Genomic DNA, 15,055 nt, shown 5'->3' with positions numbered 1-15,055 from the left:
GCCACTGTGCCCTGCTAATTATTTGTATTTTTAGTAGAGACAAGGTTTTGCCATGTTGGCCAGGCCAGTCTCAAAATCCTGACCTCAAGTGATTCACCTGCCTAGGCCTCCCAAAGTGCTGAGATTATAGGCATGAGCCATCACGCCTGGCAAATTTTATATATCTATACCATAAATGTGTTTATATTAATAAAATATTTCATAAATAAATTATATTTGTAAGATTACAAATTATATTTCTAAAAATTAAAAAATTATAATTAATTTATAGAATAAATGAGAAATTTAGATTTTATAAACAACCCTGGAATAAATTATATATTCATCAAGGAAATTTCTGCTTTGGAATTAGATAGAAAGAAAATTATTAGTTGCTATGACAATTACATTCAATAAAAAGTCTTGTTATATTAAATATTTACATAAAATCAAATATTATAAGTAAACCCTGCCCACAGAGAAGTGCTATACATATGATGTATGTTGTATGTTCTTGACTGTGCATATCCTACAGCATGCTTTTAATTTTTTTTTTTAGAGACGGAGTCTCACTCTGTTGCCCAGGCTGGGGTGCTATGGCGTGATCTTGGCTCACTGCAACCTCCGCCTCACAGGTTCAAGCGATTCTCCTGCCTTAGCCTCCTGAGTAACTGGGACTACAGGTGTGCACTACCACGACCAGCTAATTTTTTATATTTTTAGTAGGGATGGGGTTTCACCATGTTGGCCAGGCTTTTCTTGATTCCTGACCTCAGACAATCTGCCTGCCTCAGCCTCTCAAAGTGCTGGGATTACATGTGTGAGAATGCTTTTTAGATAGATGATTTTCCCATAGAACCAGATCATTGTAAACAAAGATTTATTCACATTTCTGACTAATCAAGATTCCAGTTCTCACTTAGCACAAGACACTGAATATGTTGTATTTTCTTATCTTTAATATAGCCTATGCTTTCTTCTCTTCAAATTGTATAGATGAGGGGGAATTCTTTCGAAGGCAATAATTTGAAATAGGTACCATTTATTTTTCATATGTTGTTTTCTTTATCAAAAATACTTTGTGTCTCAGGATAGAAGTTATATTTGTTCTTTGTAGGAAAAAGGAAAGTACATAAGAAATAAAAGGGAAGTTTTGCTTTTTAAAGGAATTTTCACTTTTTGCATTTTACACTTCTGTCCTTGAATTTAATACTTTGAGCTTCTATTACCGTTGTAATTAAAAACAGTAAAGGGCCTGGTGTGCTTCTGTCCTGCACAGCTGTTCTCTGGAGCAGTAGTTGTTCCAGAGAACAACTCATTTCCACCTCATTTCCCACCTAAGTGCACGCCACCACCCCATGGGAGATTTGATGGACATGGACATGAGCCCCTGAGGCCCAAGAACTGTCTTTCTTGGTTGTGAACTAAAGGTGGACAAAGATTATCACTTTAAGGTAGATAATGATGAAAATGAACACCAGTTATCTTTAAGAACGGTCAGATTAGGGGTGGGTGCAAAGGGTGTCCTGCACATTTTGAAGCAGAGCCAATGGATTATGAAGGCAGTCCAATTAAATAACACTGGCAATTTTGAAAATGTCTGTACAGTCAATGGTTTCCACTGGGGGCTTTGAAATAACACCACTGTCTTATGGTTGAAGTGTGGTTCAGGGCCAATGCATATTAGTGGACAGTACTTGGTAGCTGTGGAGGAAAATGCAGAGTCAGAAGATGAAAAGGAGGATGTGAAACTCTTAAGTTAATCTGGAAAGTGATCTGTCCCTGGGGGTGGTAGCAAGTTTCCACAGAAAAAGTAAAACTTGCTGCTGCTGAAGAAGATGATGATGAATATGATGACGATGAGTTTGGTGATCAGGAAACTGAATAAAATCACCAATGAAGAGATACAAGATACTCCAGCCAAAAATACTCAAAAGTCAAACCAGAATGGAAAAGACCCAAAACTATCGATACCAAGATCAAAAGTACAAGAGTCCTTCAAAAAACGGGAAAAATCTCCTTAAACACCAAAAGTATCTAGTTTTGTGGAAGACATTAAAGCAAAAATGCAATCAAGTACAGAAAAAGGTAGTTCTCTTCCCAAAGTGGAAGCCAAGTTCATCAGTTATATGAGGAATTGCTTCCAGATGACTGACCAGGAGGCTATTCAAGATCTCTGACAGTGGAGGAAGTCTCTTTAAGAAAGCAGTTTAAACAATTTGTTAAAAAATTTCCATCTTATTTCATTTCTGTAACAGTTGATATCTGGCTGTCCTTTCCATAATGCAGAGTGAGAACTTTCCCTCCTGTGTTTGATAAATGTTGTCCAGGTTCCATTGCCAAGAATGTGTTGTCCAAAATGCCTGTTTAGTTTTTAAAGATGGAACTCCGCCCTTTGCTTGGTTTTAAGTATGTATGGAATGTTATGATAGGACATAGTGGTAGTGGTGGTCAGACATGGAAATGGTGGGGAGACAAAAAATATTCATGTGAAATAAAACTCAGTATTTTAATAAAGTAAAAACAAAACCAAAGAAACAGTAAAGGAGGCTTGGCATGGTGGCTCATGCCTGGAATTTCAGTGCTTTGGCAGGCTGAGACAGGAGGATTGCTTGAAGCCAAGAGTTCAAGACCAGCCTGGGCAACATAGCAAGATCTTGTCTCTAAAAAAAACAGCTCGGCATGGTGTGACACCTGCCTGTAGTCTCAGCTAGTAGGGAGGTTAAGACAGGGGCATCATGTGAGCCCAGGAGTTCAAGGCTACAGTGAGCAATGATTGCACCACTGTACTCCAGCCTGGGCAACAGAGTGAGACCCCATCGCAAAACAACAACAACAACAACAAAACAACAACAAGTAAAGAAAAACACATATATTTTATTGTTCTTTCACTAGGTAATAAATAATGAGCCAAAGATGAGTTAGACTTAGTAACAAAGTTGAAAAAAATTGTTTCATTGATATAAAAACAACAGCAGCAGCAAAAATAATGCACTATCAACACCCAGGAATTAGCATTCTTAACTTTTTTTTTTTTTGAGACAAGTCTTGCTCTATCGCCATGCTGGAGTGCAATAGCACAATCTCGGCTCACTGCAACCTCCACCTCCCTGGTTCAAGTGATTCTCCTGTCTCAGTCTCCCGAGTAACTGGGACTACAGGTGCATGCCACCACACTCAGCTAATTTTTGTATTTTTAGTAGAGAAGGGGTTTCACCATGTTGGCTGGGATGGTCTCCATATCCTGACCTCAGGCGATCCACCCACCTCGGTCTCCCAAGGTGGTGGGATTACAGGTGTGAGCTGTAAGGCCGGTTGCCTCGCTGGGGGCTCGGGCACACCCCCTTCCCTCACCGGGGGCTCGGACACACCCCCTTCCCTCTCCGGGAGCTCGGACACACCCCCTTCTCTCTCCGGGAGCTCGGACACACCCCCTTCCCTCTCCTGGAGCTCGGACACACCTCCCCCAACCCTGGGAGCCTGGGAAAAAAGCCTCATCAGGACCTACCTGATACCATTTTGTCCTATCCAGGCCCTACTCCGTGCCTGCCATTTTGTCTTCTGCAGGCCGCACTCCGTGCCTGCCATTTTGTCTTCTGCAGGCCCCACCCTGTGCCTGCAATTTTGTCTTCCTGCCTACTATTTTGTCCTATCTGGGCCCCACTCCCTACCTACTATTTTGTCCTATCCAGGCCCCACTCCATGCCTGCCATTTTGTCTTCTGCAGGCCCCACCCCGTGCCTGCCATTTTGTCTTCCTGCCTACTATTTTGTCCTATCTGGGCCCCACTCCCTGCCTACTATTTTGTCCTATCTGGGCCCCACTCCCCTCCATTTTGTTCCATCCGGGTCCCACTCCCCTCCATTTTGTCCCACTCACCTTGGGCACAGCCAATCAAATGCCTCCACTCCCTGTAAAACCCGGTGCCTGAGAGGAGTCCGTGGGACTTCTCCGGCCCCTCCTGTCCGGACCGCAGGACCTCACCCGGGAGCCTGAATAAATTCCTCCGCATTGGATTATCTTTGTGCTGGCCTCAGTTTCTTCATTTTAAACGTGGCAAGAACCCAAGAACGAACCTTACATAAGCTACCGAGCCCAGCCAGCATTCTTAACTTTTAGTGTATTTTCCTTCCAACCATTTAGGTATACCTAACATATGTATTATATAATATATTCATGGTCTTTAATCTTCACTGTGCATTAAAATCACAAGGGAATGCTTTTAAAAAATACTAGTGCTAGGATCCCATACCCAGACCATTTTAATCAGAATCTCTGGGTGTGAGATCCAGGCATGGTTACTTTTAGACGTTCCCTGGGTGATTTTAACATGCAGTTTCAGTTGAATACTACTGTAATATATCTATATATTGCATCATTTTGAAATTTTTGGTTGCAAGGAACAGAATTACTAGTAAAACTGCGTTTTTAAAAATAAAAGATTATTTTTTGGTTACCGTTACTTGAAAAGTCTTGAGGCAATGAAGGCTTCTGGCATTGTGTGATCAGGACTCCAGCTAAGTTTCTCTGAAATTCTCTCGACAGGTCTCCTCAATGTGCCAGCTTCCCTGGTGGTTCAAATCTAGAGGGAAAAAGGAACAGAAGTTCCTGTGACTCATAGAAGCTTTGAATAAAAGTCTTAAGTTTTACTCTGATTGGACCAACATGAACTAAACACTGTAGCCAGATGACTGCTGTGGGCTCTTGCCTTGGGCTTACTGTTGCCCACCCACAAACTATGACAAGGAGGGAAATCTGAATGCTTTTAGAAAGAGGACAAAGGAAATTGGATATTGGATAGGCAATCAATGAATGTTCACTACATAAATGTTCAGCCACTTTGGATTATACTACATATAGTTTATTATCCTGATTTTAAAATATATGTAATATTGTATTTTAATACATTTTGAAACATGATTTTTAATTAGCTACATAATACTGTATCATATGAATGTAATGTCATTTAACCTTTGCCTTTTTTTTTTTTTTTCGAGACGGTGTTTCACTCTTGTTGTCCAGGCTGGAGTACAGTGGCGCAGTCTTGGCTCACTAACCTCTGCTTCCCAGGTTCAAGTGATTCTCCTGCCTCAGCCTTCTCAGGCGCTTGCCACCATGCCTGGCTAATTTTTGTGTTTTTAGTAGAGACGGGGTTTCACCATGTTGGCCAGGCTGCTCCTGAACTCCTGAGCTCAAGTGATCCACCCGCCTTGACCTCCCAAAGTGCTGGGATTACAGGCGTGAGTCACTGTGCCCAGTCTCCTTTGCCTTTTTTTTTTTTTTTTTTTTTGAGACGGAGTTTTCGCTCTTGTTACCCAGGCTGGAGTGCAATGGCACGATCTCGGCTCACCGCAACCTCCGCCTCCTGGGTTCAGGCAATTCTCCTGCCTCAGCCTCCTGAGTAGCTGGGATTACAGGCATGTGCCACCATGCCCAGCTAATTTTTTGTATTAGTAGAGACGGGGTTTCACCATGTTGACCAGGATGGACTCGATCTCTTGACCTCGTGATCCACCCGCCTTGGCCTCCCAAAGTGCTGGGATTACAGGCGTGAGCCACCGCGTCCGGCCCCTTTGCCTTTTTATTGTACATTTTTTTTCTAATGGAACAATCAATGGCCTTAAACTAGTTATGACCATATGATCAAGTTTGCCTGGTACCACTGTTGTGATGGAATAGTTATTAATAATGCCCTATTAACTCTCAAAAGTATCCTGGTTTAGAAAATAAATTACATGGCCATCTTATTTTAAACATAAATATCTGTCCATTTATCTGATAATAACCTTAAGATAGATTCTTGGAAGAAGAATTTCTGGCTCAAAGAACAGAAACATTTTAACATTTTTGATACACATTGACACCTTTTTTCCCCTAGAAATTATGCCTATTTAATACACCTTTTTTCCCCTAGAAATTATGCCTATTTAATATTCCAACCAGCAGTGCACAAGTTAGACCGTCTCACAAAATTCTGTTAGCACTGAGTATTACTTTTTTCCTTCTTTCTCTTTTTTAACATTTGCCAATTTGATAGGAAAAAAGGAAGGTATGTTAATAATTTGATCAGTAGTTCTTTGATTATTGGTGAGCCTGTGGATGCTTAGTGACCATTTGTATATCTTAGTTTATGACTTGTTTATGTCCTTTGCTTATTAGGAGTCCTTTGTATATGAATACTTTGTCTATCATATTTGTTGAAAGATTTTTCTTGTTTATATTTTATTATTTTTTAAAATAACATTACAGACTATACCTATAATTTTTTTTTGAGACAGAGTTGTGCTCTGTTGCCTAGGCTGGAGTGCAGTGATATGATTTCGGCTCACTGCAACCTCTGCCTCCTGGGTTCAGGCGACTCTCCTGCCTCAGCCTCCCGAGTAGTTGGGATTACAGGTGCATGCCACCACGCCTTTTTTGTATTTTTAGTGCACACAGTGTTTTGCCATATTGGTCAGGCTGGTCTCGAACTCCTGGCCTCAAGTGATCCACCCACCTCAGCCTCCCAAAGTGTTAGGATTACAGACTTTGCCTACAACTTTATCTATAAACACTTTCCTTTGTTATTTTTTTTCATTGTCATTATGCTGGAAAAGTCCTTTATCATCCTGAGATCAGATTGATATTCAACCTTACATTTATAATCTATCTTAAATTTTCTTCTAGAATTTCAGTTTTCTTTCTTTCTTTTTTTTTTGTGGAGATAGGGGTCTCACTCTGTCACCCAGGCTGGAGTGCAGTGGCATGATTATAACTCTCTGTAGCATCAGACTCTTGGCCTCAAGCAATCCTTCCACCTCAGCCTCCCAAGTAGCTGAAACCACAGGTGTGAGCTACCATACTTGGCTAATTTTTAAATTTTTTGTAGAGTTGGGGTCTCACTATGCTGCTTAGCCTGGTCTTGAACTCCTGGGCTCAAGCAATCCTCCTGCTCTGGCCTCCTAAAGTTGTGGGATTATAGGTGTGAGCCCATGGCCTAGAATTTCAGTTTTTTAAAATTAACTTTTGAATACATTTGGAATTTATTTTGGTATAAACTTTGAAGAAATGTTCTCACTTTATTTTGTCTTTCCAATAGTTGAATAACTTTTTCAGTATCAATTTGAAATTGCCATATAGCTGTAACTTAAGGGAATAATTGACACCTTTATGGTTATCAGCCTTGTGCTTATTATCTAGGCACTTGTATGTTTTTCCATTTGCTCAAGTCTTTTTTCTTTGTATCCTTCAGTTTATCCATGTTATTTTCTTCAAACAGGACTTGCATACTTCTTAGATTATTTCTAGTGATTTCATATAATATACTGGTAAGGTAAATAGAATCTTCCCCCTACTATATTTTCTCACAGGGAGTTGCTATTGTATAGAAAACCTGCTGATTTTATATATTTATTTTGTATACAGCTACTTACTAGTTTTCATGGATTTTCTGTTGATTGATTCTTCTGGTGTTTTTAGGAAGACAATTTTTTTTTTTTGAGATGGGGTCTCACTCTGTTGCCCAGGCTGGAATGCATGCTATCTCAGCTCGCTGCAACCTCCTCCTCCCGGGTTCAAACAATTCTCCTGCCTCAGCCTCCAGAGTAGCTGGGATTACCAGCATGAGCCTCCGTGCCAGGCCAGAAGACAAATATTTAATTTGTAAGAATTATAATTGTGTATCCTTTCTAATAGTTATGCTTCAAATTTATTTTTTATATTTTACTAATAGTACTTTTAGAAAAGTATACCTAATGCTAATTGCAGGGGGGAGTTCTTGTTTTGTCCCTGACTTTAAAGGGAATGACTCTACTGTTTTACTCTTTTTTTTTTTTCTTTGAGAAGGATTCTCACACTGTCGCCCAGGCTGGAGTGCAGTGGCGTGATCTCGGCTCACTGCAACCTCCTCCTCCCAGGTTCAGGCAGTTATCCTGCCTCAGCGTCCTGCGAAGCTGGGATTATAGGCGCCCACTACCATGCCTGGCTAATTTTTTGTATTTTTAGTAGTGATGGGGTTTCACTATGTTGGCCAGGCTAGTCTCAAACTCCTGACCTCAGGTGATCTGCCGGCCTCGACCTCCCAAAGTGCTGGGATTACAGGCGTGAGCCACCACGCCCAGCCTTGTTTTACTCTTAAGTAAGATGTTGGCATTTGGATTTAGAAACATATTTTTACCTCTATTAAGAAACATCATTCTATTTCAAATTTAAGAGTTTTTTTATTTCTTTTTTTCAAAATTGAATTTAATCAAATGTATTTTTGCCTTTTATGTTTATAAACACGGTAATTTTCTTCCTTTGCTCTACTGATGTGATGAACAATATAAATAGGTTTCGTTATATTGAACTATCCTTATATTCCTGAAATAAACCGTATTTAGTAATAATATGTTGTTTTTTCTGTATGCTGTTAGATTCATTTTGCTGGCACTTTTAATGAGATTTTTGCGCCTATACTCATAAATAAAAATGGTCTAGTGTTTGTGTGGAAAGATCATGGAAATGATCTAGTCCATAACCCAGGGAACTCTGGTGATGGGCTTTCAGTATTAGGATTGGTTATTTCTTTATGTTCCGTCATCGTTCTCCCATTTACTTCTCATTAACCACTTCTTTACTCTTTAACCTCTTGTGAGCTTACCTCCATTCCCAGTACTGTATTGAAACCATTCAGGTCTACATGTCCAGTGACCTTTTTATTGCCCAGATGGCCTTTTCTCAGTTCTCATGTTCCTTGCTTTCTCCGTAGTAATTGACACTGTTGATATCTTTAAATTTTCTCTTCTCTTTGCTTCTGGTACTGTGCACTATCCTTTCTTGCTCTTCCATCTCTAACCACTCTTGTCTAATGGTCCCTTAAATCTCATCTTTTGTAAAACCCCTTAAATTTGAACATTTCTTCCCCTAGGTCCTGTCTTCAGTCTTTACTCTTTTCTTTTCCCACTCTTAGTAATTGAGTTCATTTCTGTGTGTTCAACTATGCAGATGCTACCTGGGAAATTTCCTGGTATAGTGACTATCACATGTTAGGTGATCAAGAAATGTTACTTCAGTTTGGGCTTCAAATCCATGTCTAGGCTTGACAACTCCTGAAGCTCAGTTTTGAATTTCCAACCGGCTATTGAATGCTTTTGGTGGGATATCCTTCTCATACCTCAAGTTCACATGTGCACATCAGAACTCACCAACTTTCCCACTCCCATTTCCTTCTACCCAATTTCACTATTTCTATTAGTTGTACCAATTTGTTCTGTCATAACTCAATGGATCTGGTGTACGACAATGTCTCATGGTGGGAGCTGTGGAGAATTGACAGTACCTGCTTTGTTTTACAGAGTGCGTATACCAGCAGGTTATTATCATGCAAAAATACTGCCTCAATATTGCCAGATATCAAGATTTTTCAGGAGAAGCTGGACATTAACAAAACATCTTTAATACTAATTTTCAAATGCTGACAACTAGTTCGGTTAAAAAACAATTGAGTCCATCCTCTGGTGGATGCTGAGGTTTGACAAAAGAGAAAGAAAAAAAAATGAGTCCAAAACAAAAACCTGTCTATGGGCTTATTTTGGCCTAACGGCTACCAATTTGCAAAGTCTCTGCCAAAGAGTTTTCAGAATCATTTTTTTTTTTGAGACAGAGTCTCACTCTATCCCCCAAGCTGGAGTGCAGTGGCATGATCTTGGCTCACTGCAACCTCTGCCTCCTGAGTTCAAGTGATTCTCATGCCTCAGTCTCCCAAGTGGCTGGCATTACAACAGGTGCCTGCCACCACGCCCAGCTCATTTTTGTATTTTTAGTAGAGATGGGGTTTCACCATGTTGGCCAGGCTGGTGTTGAACTTCTGACCTCAGGTGATCCACCTGCCTCAGCCTCCCGAAATCCTGGGATTATAGGCATTAGGCACTGTGCCCAGCCAGAATCATAGTTTTAATGCTTTTCCCCCCCTGTAGGTTCTTTCTTTCTTTCTTTCTTTATTTTTATTGTACTTTTTTTGGTATATATGTGCCTATATACCATATTTTCTTTACCATATACCATATTTTCTTTATCCACTCATCTGTTGTTGGACATCTAGGTTGCTTCCATTTCTTGGCTATTGTGAATAGTGTTGGAATAAACATAGTGTGGATGTCTCTTTAATCAGTTTTATTGAAATAAAATGTATATACTATCAAATGCATATGTTTTAAATATGTAAGTTAATGAAGTTTTTGTATGTTTAACAAATGTATGTGCCTGTGTAATCACTAACCCAATCATGATGAACGATATTTCCTTGTTTGTTTCTGGTAAATCTTTCCCTACCCACAGCTGCTGTCCTGATTTATGTTACCATAGTTTAGCTTTGCCTGTTACAGAACTTCATATAAATGGAAACAAACACCACACACACTTCTATATCTGCCTTCTTTCATTCAGCACAATGTTTCTGAGATTCATTCATGTTCTTGTGCATCTCTGTCATTTTTTTAATTGACATATAGTATTACCTTTTACAAATATACTACCATTTGTCTACTTAGTTTCTTGTTGATGGGTGTTTTGGGATTGTTTCCTATAGGAATTTTAAGCAAAAGTAGAGTTTTAAAAAGTAACTATAAATATGCAGTTAAAAAACCTAGACATCACTGAGCAAATCCAGCTCTTGATTTTAGTAGCTTTTGTTCAAGAGTAAGTTGCCTTTCTGTTCTACTCACTGCTGTTTTCTTTAGCTTGGTTTCTTTTCCACATCCGTATCACCATTATCATTTATCATCCATTGTTACTGTAAACAATCTACCAGAGTTCACTGTAAATAGAGCAGATGTGACCCTAGCAACCCCTCCTTCATTTGAGATACTAGTTCCTGATAGCAGTGCTATCTGATTATAAGTTTTATAGATCTATGTGATGGAAATAATATATTCTAATTAATTGTGTTATGAAACCTTACTAGTAAGAGAAATACCTGTTTGCCATTCCTGGATATTCATGCTAGAAACCTCGTTTGAAATATAAACAAGAAGGACTGTGAGTGAATTTATTACTACTCTTATGTTAGCTATTCTTGAATAATTAGCTAGGAAATCTTTATGAATGTAAACCTGGAGATGAAATAGAAAATATATGAGATATTGGGATATTTGATATATATTTATGAATTTCACATTCACTCAATAAGCATTTATATTTTGTTATGATTTTTCAAAAATGGATAATGTGACCAGGTATGGTGGCTCACACGTAATGCCAGCACTTTGGGAAGCCAAGGCAAGAGGATAGCTTGAGGTGAGGTGTTCATGACCAGGCTGGGCAATGTGGCAAGACCTTGTCTCTAAAAAAAATAGCAATAATTTTAAAAAAACATGCTTCAGATACTGTTAAAACATTTTTGTACCATTTCGTTATTCTATTTCCTTCTCTACTTCTTAGTGAAGACCTGAATTTGATGTGTAACATTTCCATGCATATATATGTGTGTGTGTATATTTATTTCTATATATATTTAATTATATATTTATATTTATAATATATGTATTATGTATTATGTATATATATTATGTAAATATATTATTATGTATATATACTATTATGTATATATACTATTATATATATTATATATATTATATGTATATATACATATAATATATATAAATGTATATATTATATATATTTAATTATATATATATTTAATTTCTATATATATGTGTATATATATAACACACACACATACACACACACATACACACACACACTTTCAATGAATACATATTCAGAAATGATTTTTAGTATTGTTTTTTCCTCATAAAACATTACACAAGTGACATTATCTTGCATTTATTATTTTGTAGCTTGCTCTTTTGCTCAACCTTAGGTCTCTGAAAGTTCTCACGCTGAAGCATAGTTCTTTTTTTTTTGAGACGGAGTTTCGCTCTTGTTACCCAGGCTGGCGTGCAATGGCGTGATCTCGGCTCACCACAACCCCCGCCTCCTGGATTCAAGCAATTCTCCTGCCTTAGCCTCCTGAGTAGCTGGGACTACAGGCATGCGCCACCATGCCCAGCTAATTTTTGTATTTTTTTTTTAGTAGAGACGGGGTTTCGCCATGTTGACCAGGATGGTCTCGATCTCTTGACCTCGTGATCCACCTGCCTCGGCCTCCCAAAGTGCTGGGATTATAGGCGTTAGCCACTGCGCCCAGCATGATACATAGTTCTAATTCATTTTAATGTCTCTGTAGTATTCGACTGAATGAAAGTGCCACAATTTATTAATCTATTCTCCTATTGTCACTTAGGTGGTTCCTAATTTGGTTATTATAAACAATGCAGCAATGATAATTTTTATGCTAGTCTATTTACATACATATGGAACAGACTCTCTTGGGTTTTTACCTAGAAGTGGAATTGCTTGGTTCTTGGATATGAAGCATCCTGCCCATCCTACCCACCGGATGTTTTCATAGCTTATTAACAATTATTTAACTTCAGTTTCTCTGAGGATTTATAAGAGTGCCTTGCAATAGAGTTTAGACTAAGTCAATATAGCAGAGTTACAAAATACAGTGGTCCAAACAAAATATAGTTAGTTTTCCCATGTATTATAGTTTAGACTCCAGTTCATGTAGATGGCTTTGCTACACGAACTCAGGTTTCTTGTGTCATATAGCTCCAACATTCCCTAGGGCAAAGTTCTGCAAACTACAGTCCTTAGGCCAAATTCTGCCTACCACTTTATTATTTTACAACCTTGAGCTAAGAGTCATCTTTGTATTTTTAAGTGGTTAAAAAAACAGAAGAATATCTCATAACACATGAAAACTATAAATTTCAGTGTTTATAGATCGATAAAGTTTGATTGGAACATTGCCATTCCCATTCATTTCCATATTGTCTAGGAGTGCTTTTGAATTACAGCAGCAGTACTGAATAGTTGGGGCAGAGGTTATATTGCCCACAAAGCCTAAAATATTTATTATCTGGTCCTTTAAAGAAGTAATTTGCTGACCCTTAGCTTAGGATGTTGTCCATGTCTACATGGTTCAAGCTTGATAATCACCACAACTTTATTCCAGCAATGGGAAGGAGGAGTGAGGAGTGGAGGAATGAAGAGTGGAGGACAGCCAATTTCCTTTTCAAAAGATATAATCTTCTCTTGTCTCATTGGCCAGAACTTAGTTATCCTTTTCTTTTATTCTAATTTCTTCAATTTTATTTTCCAGCTTTAGTTTCATTATATGTATATGATATGGTTTGGATCTGTTTCCTGCCCAAATCTCATGTCCAATTGTAATAACCAATGTTGGATGAGGGACCTGGGGGGAGGTGAGTGGATCATGAGGGTGGACTTCCCCCTTGCTGTTCTCATGATAGTGAGTGAGTTCTCAGGAGATCTGGTTGTTTAAAAGTGTGTAGCATCTCCCACTTCTCTCTCTTCCTCCTGCTTTGGCCAGGTAAGATGTACCTGCTTCCCCTTCCCCTTCAGCCGTGATTATGTTTCCTGAGGACTCCCCAGTCATGCTTCCTATACAGCCTGTGGAAATGTGAGCCAGTTAAACCTATTTTCTTTATAAACTACCCAGCCTCAGGTAGTTTTTTATAGCAGTGTGAGAATGGACTAATACAACACACACACACACACACACACACAAAATTTATATATATATATATTCATTTATGCTATCCAGTTTTTAATTTCTAAGAGCCCTTCATTTTTCATTCTTTAACTGTTCCTTTTCTAGAACCCTGTTTTGTTTTGTGGATATAGTCTGTTTTCTTACCTCTATCTATCTTGATATGTAATGACATTTTAAAAGTCTCCCCCAAATAATCTGTTTCCTCCAAATCGCTTTTTAAAATTTTTATTGCAAATAAAAACAGATGCAGAAAATAAACAAAACAAACATATATTGCTCAATGGAGGACTGTATAAAAATATTCTTGTAACTGTCACTCAGATCAATAAACTTAGCCAGCCACCCCAGAAGCCCTTCCACATTCTCCATTCCAATTACAACTTCCTCATTCCCATTGTAAGTAACCACTATCGTAATTTTTGGCATAATCACAATCTTGTGTTTTAAAAATAGTCTTATTAAATCTGCACATTTTGATATATCTTTTTAAGTCTTTTAAAATCTGTAGGCTCACCCTTCAGATCTTTCTTTTCTTTACAATTTAGCTCTTAAACTCAGAGAATAATATCTGTAATTTCTCATAATCTGAGTTTTGCTAATTTCACATTTATGTGGAGTCCAACACATTTTTCTGTCCTTTGCGTTTCTGAAAAATTATCAGGTGGATCCACAGGCTGGATCAAACTCAGATTTGATTTCTTTGGCAAAATTATAGGCGGCGTTTGGCAAGACTATGGGAGGCAAATAGTGTCTGGCTGTCTCTTTTTTTTGTGATGTAAATAGATATTAATGCTTAATGCCTATATTTATCAAGTCATGGAGGTTGTAAAGTTCTGATATTTCAATTCTATAATATTTCCTACTCATTAGTTGAAATAGTTTTATATAGAACAATTATCCTCATCTACTATTGGGTTACCCAACAGTACAGTTCATAGGATTCAAACATATTAGATGGGTTTCCATCCTTCGTAATTATTATTAGTTTGGCTAAGCTGGAATTATGTTTTCCAGAATCCCCTTCCCTTCATGGCACCAGATGAGAGTTTGCCAAAAGAGAAATCTGTGCAAGATTTGGAAGACCAAAATGAAGTAGTGTATTTCACTCTGTGAAGGCTGTTGCTACATGCAGCAAGTAGACATAGAGGTGCCTGCTCATTCCAGCTTATGCTTGCTTTTCTCCATTCAGAGTCCAGCTCTTCTTCCCAATTGCCAATAAGAGTGAGTAAACCCAGGCTAGTATTGTAGATTGCCAGATAAAATGCAGGACAAAGACTTAAATTTGAATTTAGATATACTGTATTTATTAGTATAAGTATGGCCCATGCTATATATCCATATATCTCTCTCTAAATATACTTTACATATGTATGTGGTTTTATACTTATTTCACACTTATATAATGTATATATTTTACACACATTGTACATATACACATACAGTATATGTGTGCTTGCATGCATGTGCAAAATCTTG

Source organism: Aotus nancymaae, unplaced genomic scaffold, assembly GCF_030222135.1.
Source record: "Aotus nancymaae isolate 86718 unplaced genomic scaffold, 86718_ANA_hifiasm-v0.15.2.pri h1tg000004l, whole genome shotgun sequence".
Lineage (NCBI taxonomy): Eukaryota > Metazoa > Chordata > Mammalia > Primates > Aotidae > Aotus > Aotus nancymaae.
This window is presented reverse-complemented; position numbering follows the sequence as displayed.